The following is a 6920-nucleotide window of genomic DNA, read 5'->3' on the forward strand; positions in this document are numbered from 1 at the left end:
AGAATTTCTTATATTCACAGAGTAAAGAGATATGAAAAATATTATATATCTGTAACTTAGATGACAGTTTCAATCTGTAAAACTATAAGCTAATTTTCTTTATAATCTTATAAGACTCTGTCTGTAAGAGATTCAGCTTCTTACTAGATCTCTGTGTGATAATATTTTCTAGACTCAGTCAGACTCTATCATCTTTCTTAAAACTCTTTATAATATGCTTAAAGTCATAGTATCTCTTCTGATACTCTTAGATCTTTCTCAAGAATTCACAGACTTTCTTCTGAATCTTCTGAATTCTCTCAGTCTGTTCACAGACATCATCACACTCTATAGTATACTCTCACAGATTTATCAAGATCATCTGCAGATAAGTCTTAGTAAGCATTTCAAAGCAAGTTTTATCTGTACTGATATACTTTAAGTTATTATACATGAACTTTATAAATAGTAATCAATGCATTCAGTCATTCTGATTATAATTGACAAAGTATCACAGATACTGTTTTAATATACTTATCAGATATTCTATCTGATTATCTGTCTGTTAATAAAAAGCTGTGCTTAGATCTCATGAGATCTTTAGTATAGTTATTAGATCAGATCAGAACTCTTCTGCAAAGATTGATTCTATATCTGAGATAATATTTACAGACAATTCATACAACTGAATCACATTGCAGACAAAGATATGAGTCAAATTCTTTGACTTCAAGTTCTTGCAGATGAATATAAAGTGTGTTATCTTGATAAAGTAATTCACTATCATCAGCACACTGTCAAAGCAGGCATTATATATATCCTTGCTTTCAGAGAGACTTATAAGAGTATTCATTTCTAGCTGTTTCCAAGGTTCTCACAGAATGAGTAGAGAAGTAAGTTCTTTATATAATCTGAACTGCACTATCTGCAAACTCTGATAAATAGTACAAGAATTCACTATCTTCTTCACAAGTTCTCATATCTTCAGTCAGAAGTATTTTCTTATGAGCAACTTATAAGTTCTAGTGTCTGTAAAATGACCTGCTAGAGAAGAGTTATAATGTCTTTTGATAAGTTCTACACATAGAAACTTATTCACAGGTACATAAATCCAGCTCTCTCTTCATAAGAGATTATTTAAGTCTCTTCAATTCTTTATTTCTGTAGAATTGATCTCTGCTGTGAGCAGTTTCTGAATATACTGAGTATATTCATTCTTCAGTTGCAGTTCAGACAATCTGAATAGAAGATCTTATGAAGACTTATACTCTGTTTTCTCTTTTATCAGATCTTTCACAGTACTTCTCAAAGTCTGCAAACTCTTCAGGTTATAAATACTCTCTTCAAGAATTCTCACAGAGATTCTCAGAGTGTTGACTCTCAGTGTTATAGAGAGTAGTTGTACAGACTTCTTCTCTCTCTCTTCTCTCTTCTCTTACAGAGAGTTAAGAGACTCTTCAGTCAATCTCTTTATAATACTCAGTCTGAGCATTCTGTGAAGCTTTTCTATCTTCTCTAGTCTCTCTGTATCTGTCACTCTGATCTTCTTAACATAGTCTGATCTGTGAGAGAGTTCATTCACTGAGTTCTTAGTTTCCTTGATATGTTCTATCTTGAATCAGAACTCACTTAGTCTCTGAGCTCAGTGAATCTACTGTTATAAGAGTATCTTGATTGAAGTAAACTGTTGTAAGCTGTTATAATCAGTTCTAAAAGTAATCACTATCATAAGACTCTCAAAGTAGTGATATCAGTGACAGAAGAATTTCACTATTATAAGAAGCTTCTGATTATGAATATTATAGTTGATCTCTGCAGGTTGCATCTTCTGTGAGAAAAAGATCACTGAAACTCAGTTCTTATTTAACTGTAGTTGTAAGACTATTTCTGAAATCACAAAGAAGAAGATATCTGTCTTCAATCTGATTAAGAGCAAGAGATCAAAGTGAAATAGTATTACTGTATTTATAAATATCTGTTTCAGTCTTACAAAGACTCTGTAAACTTCTGAGATAAGAAAGTTCTCACAGTTCTCTCTTCTCAATAATCTTTTTATTCTCTGTTTACAGAATGACTTCTTCTTATTTTCATTCTTCAGTATGTTTGTAAGAGTTAAGAAGATTCTTATGAATGCAAAGATAAACTGTCTATAGAAATTCACAAAGCTCAGAAAGATCTAAATCTTATAAATACTAGTTAGCTTCAGTCATGATAAAATAGTCTCAATCTGTAAAGATTTCATCTGAATATCATCTGCAGTGATTACATATTCTAGAAAATTAATCTGATAGATACTGAAGTTGCATTTCACAAGCTTAATATACAGTTCTGCCTTATCTAAGATCTTTAACACACTTCACACATGCTCAGTGTGTTCTTTCTTCTTCATAGAGTACATCATCACATCATTCAGATATATTATCACAAAGACATTCAGATATACATGAAGTGTTTTATTAATGAAAGACTGAAATACTGCAGAGACATTAGTCAGATCAAAAGACATCACTAGATATTTAAACAATCTCAGTGCAGTTCTAAAGACAGTCTTTCATTTATTCTCTGACTGTATTCACAGCTAGACTGGCCGCCGGGACCATGAATTTCACATTTAGTCTCATTTGGTCTGATCCCATACATTTCTTGGCGTGAATCCCGCTGGGACTGGCTATTAAAAAAACATGTAAAGTGACTATATATCAGATCTTAAAATGAAACCATGACTTGAAAACAATGAGAAAGTGGTCCCATTTGGTCCCAGTTAGTCCCATTCTTAGCATAAAGTTACTATTTTTAGACATTTTAAGGTTTTTTTTAGACTATTTTTAATTTTTTAAAAAGTAACGCTTTTTGATAACGCTCAAATGAGATTTAAAGTCATTTAAAGCAATAAAAATAATTTAAATTGAGAAGTGGAAATCATGGTCTCATTTGGAAAATGTGACAAGAGTAGACAGTAAGTTCCACTGAGACAGTATGAGACTACTATCTAATGTTAAAACTGTGTAATGAGATCAGTCGAATTGGTAATGAGACTATCAAAAAATCTGGTCCTGGTCTCAGACACGGTCACACGGTCAGTCTATTCACAGTCATGTATATATATTGATCACATTCAGTTATGTGAATATAACAGCTTCTGTGAGATAGTTGATTACATTCTCAATCAGAGACAGAGAATAGTAGCTCTTTATTATCTTAAAGTTCAGGTTGTAGTAATCTACATACAATCTGAGATCTTCATTCTTCTTTTTTATGAATATCACAGAGACTCTCACAGAGAACTGTGAAGATTGAATGAAGTCATTCTTCAGATTCTTCTTCACATAGATTCACAAGATCTCTGTCTCATAATGAGAGAGCTTATAGATTGATTCTCAGAAGAGTTTCTACTCTTCTATCAAATCTATTATCAGATTCTTCTCACAGTGAGAAGAAAGCTCAGCTGTCTTTGCTGAGCTGAATATCTCTGCAAGATCTTGATATTTCTCTGATATCTGAAGCTCAGTTTTCATGACTGTAAGATTCTCAGACACTTATAAAGTCATTATATAGATAAGCTTGTCTTCTCTAATCAACTCTACAGTATCAACTGATTCTATCTTCATAAGTAAGTCTGCTAACACTGATCAGAAGTATAAACCTGACTCACAGATAGTTATGTGTGAATTATGTTTTTAAAGTTATACAAGTCTCAAGTATATATCATCTGTGATGTCTGTGATAATTACAGTTTCTGCAAATCTTCTTCAGATTTCAGAGAGATCTTGCAATTCAAAGATGATTCTTATAAGTCTCTCAGCTCTCAGATCTGAGTTCTCACACTCTGCTTATTATAAGAGCAGATTCTCAGTCTTCATCTTTCAGCTTATACACTTCATGAGCTTTAGAAACATCACAGTAGCCTGAGATTCTGAGTTTATCAATGCTTTTTATACTTGTAGAGCAGCAGCACTGCAGTGCAGTCTCTTCTCATGAGTAAGTATTTTCATTGAGAGAGCAACAGATTCAGGTGTCAGCTTCAAGACTCTTAAGAAGACTGTTACTGACTTCATCTGCAACTTCTCAAATTTCTATTTTAATTTATTCAGATAGTTTGTACAGAGATATTCTGATTTAGAACAGATAAAGCAGAGTCTCTTTTTCTTAATCTCTCTGTTATACACTCTGTTCATAGAAGCTTGTGAAGCTCTCTCTTTCTACTTAGTAGTCAGATATGAATCTTTCTATGTCTTATTATCTTTTTCTAATAAATCTGTTCTCTGTTATTCTAGCTCTTACAGAGCTAGTTGATAATCTGCTCTTCACAGATCTGTGACTCTCACAGTGATTTACAAGCAGTGAATGAGAGTTATCAGTTTCTTCAGAGTCAAGAGCTTAGAGTCTTACTTAATGAGCTTATTCTGTATATCTTTATTCAGTCTCTTTATAAATATTATCATTCAGATCTTATTTCAGGGCTCTGTTTTCACAGATCTTAATTCACATCATAATTTCATGAAATGCTGTGAGTAGTCTTTATAAGATTTCTCACCTCATTTTCTAATATTGATGATCACAGTTCAGATATTCTCTGTTCAGCTTGTAAAGTCTCTCAACTTATTCTCTAGATAGGTCTTGAGAACAGATCAGTGAGATCTCTTATAATCATTCTCTAGATGATTCAGTCAGTTCTTAACTTCAGTGTAATAGAGATCTGTCATTATATAGATGACAGCTTCTTCATCTTTCATATCACACAGTCAGGCTTGTGAGTCAATTTCAAATGTAAACTTGTAAAAGCTTTTATAGATTGTGATTCAATAAGTGACCTTAAGTGATCACAGCTTAAGAAAGTTTCTTTTCAGTTTATAAGTGTCTCTGAAGATTATGTCTAGAGACTCAGTTCAAGAGTATTTACAGATAGTAAGTATTTCTTATAGAAAAATAGCTTAGTCTCACAGAAGATGTTCAAGAATGTTCTTCACTGAGATTGATTTATTCATGAGTTTCAAGAATTTCTCTATCACAGATGCAGAGAATGATATTCTGTGAGTGATTGATAAGTTCTCTGAGACTTCTTTTATAAGAATTATTTATGATTTGAGTGACTGCTTCTGAGTATCTGCAGTAGAGTTCACAGGAGTTGAAGTATATAAGTTTCTAGTTCTTTCAGTTATAACAGGCAGTTGCTGACTGACTGAGCTTGAAATATAAGAATAAGTGCTCACAGGCAATTATTCAGGTATTTACAGCTTGACATGATATGTACTGTTAACTACTAGAAGTATTCACAGTAGAAAGATAAAATGTAGAGATTAAATATATAATAGCATTCAAGCTGAGTTATGAATAGTATTCGCGAACTCCAGTCTATATAGTTGTGTGTAGCCAAGGGCCGCTAGCTCTATTGATTACGCGAGAGATAGGAATAGGGGTAAAGGATCCGCGAGGAGCGGGATTTCTTACACAGAATCAGAAGTCAGAACAGAGAGAGTGAAGACAGAAGACACAGAAGAAGAAGAAGATACAGAATCAGATGAATGATAGTAGAAGTTATCTGAGGCTGAATGCTTATAACTCAGTGTGCACACAATCTTTCTCACAGAAGAGAGAGAGAAAGTGATGAAAGAAGCTTGAGAGTAAGAGGAAATTGTCTCAGTAATGTTATCATCTTCAATTAGAATGATCTCTGATGCTGAAGCAACTAAGAATCATTATTAGTGTATAAAACTGCAAAAGCAAAGGTAATAATTATCAAATAAACATCTACTGATCTTAGAATTGTATATATAATTATAACATGCATGAGGCTTCTCAGAAAGAGAGAGAGAGATATAGAGAAATACAGAAAGCAGAATACAGTATATGAACAGCTTATTCTTACAATAACATCTCAGATAAGATGTATGAGTCTCATATCTATAGATGTAAAAGAGTATAATATTCACATTTCTGTTTCTGAAAACATGAATATCTTTCATCTGCATCATGAAGTCAGATGACAGATGTTAGAGAATAGACTGATATAAATCTATTATTCTGAAGAAATTCATCAGAGTGAATGTCTCTATAATATTGAACTTATGATTATAAAAAGCTTCTCAGTGTCTGTGAATGTCATGATTTTATACACAGTAAAACTCATAATGATTTTCTCTAAGAATAGAAAAATCAGTGTTAGAAAGAAAAGATGAAAAAGAAAAAGACTTACAATTTTAACACTGTTAAAGAGAGAGGTGATTCTCTGATATGAATAAATAATTATCTCATCATAAATATTTAAAATGAATGTAATAATTGATATCTGTGACTGAGCTTTAGATACTTGTGTTATATACAGTCTTCATATAATAAATTATTCTGAGAGTTGATAAGAAGAGTAGAAGTATATATACTGAGAAATGTGATTTATTAAGTCTATGCAACATCTTCTTGAAACAGGAAGAGCTGGTAATGAAAGCAGAGACAGTAAAACCAGAAGTAGCAGAAGTGAGAGTTATGAGAACAGGGGTAGCAGAAGCGGGAGAACCAGACACAGAAACAGATGTAGAAGATTGAGAAGAAGCAGCAGAGAAAGAAACAGAGAGAGTAGAAGAGAATATGAGAGATCTGATTATACATGATATAAGCAATTTCTTTATTATTATATTCTTCAAGTTCTTGATCAATAATTCAACATTGAGTTCACTATCATTGACAGATGTGAATCTGTCAATATGTGAAGATTCTATATGAATAAAAACAAACATATAAGTATCTGTGTTCATATAAAATCATGCTAGAAAACATGATCAGAAACTCACTGAGAAGAAAAATAATTAAGAGTGTATAAGAAAATGAAGAAGATGTGCTATTCATGATAATACATTCTGATAATCATTAGAAGATAAACAAGTTCTGGCCATATTTCATAACATATTACACTTACTGCTAATGAACTGCTCAGTATGAGTACTATG

The sequence above is a fragment of the Blastomyces dermatitidis genome, assembly GCF_000003525.1.
Source record: "Blastomyces dermatitidis ER-3 genomic scaffold supercont1.6, whole genome shotgun sequence".
NCBI classification, from domain to species: domain Eukaryota; kingdom Fungi; phylum Ascomycota; class Eurotiomycetes; order Onygenales; family Ajellomycetaceae; genus Blastomyces; species Blastomyces dermatitidis.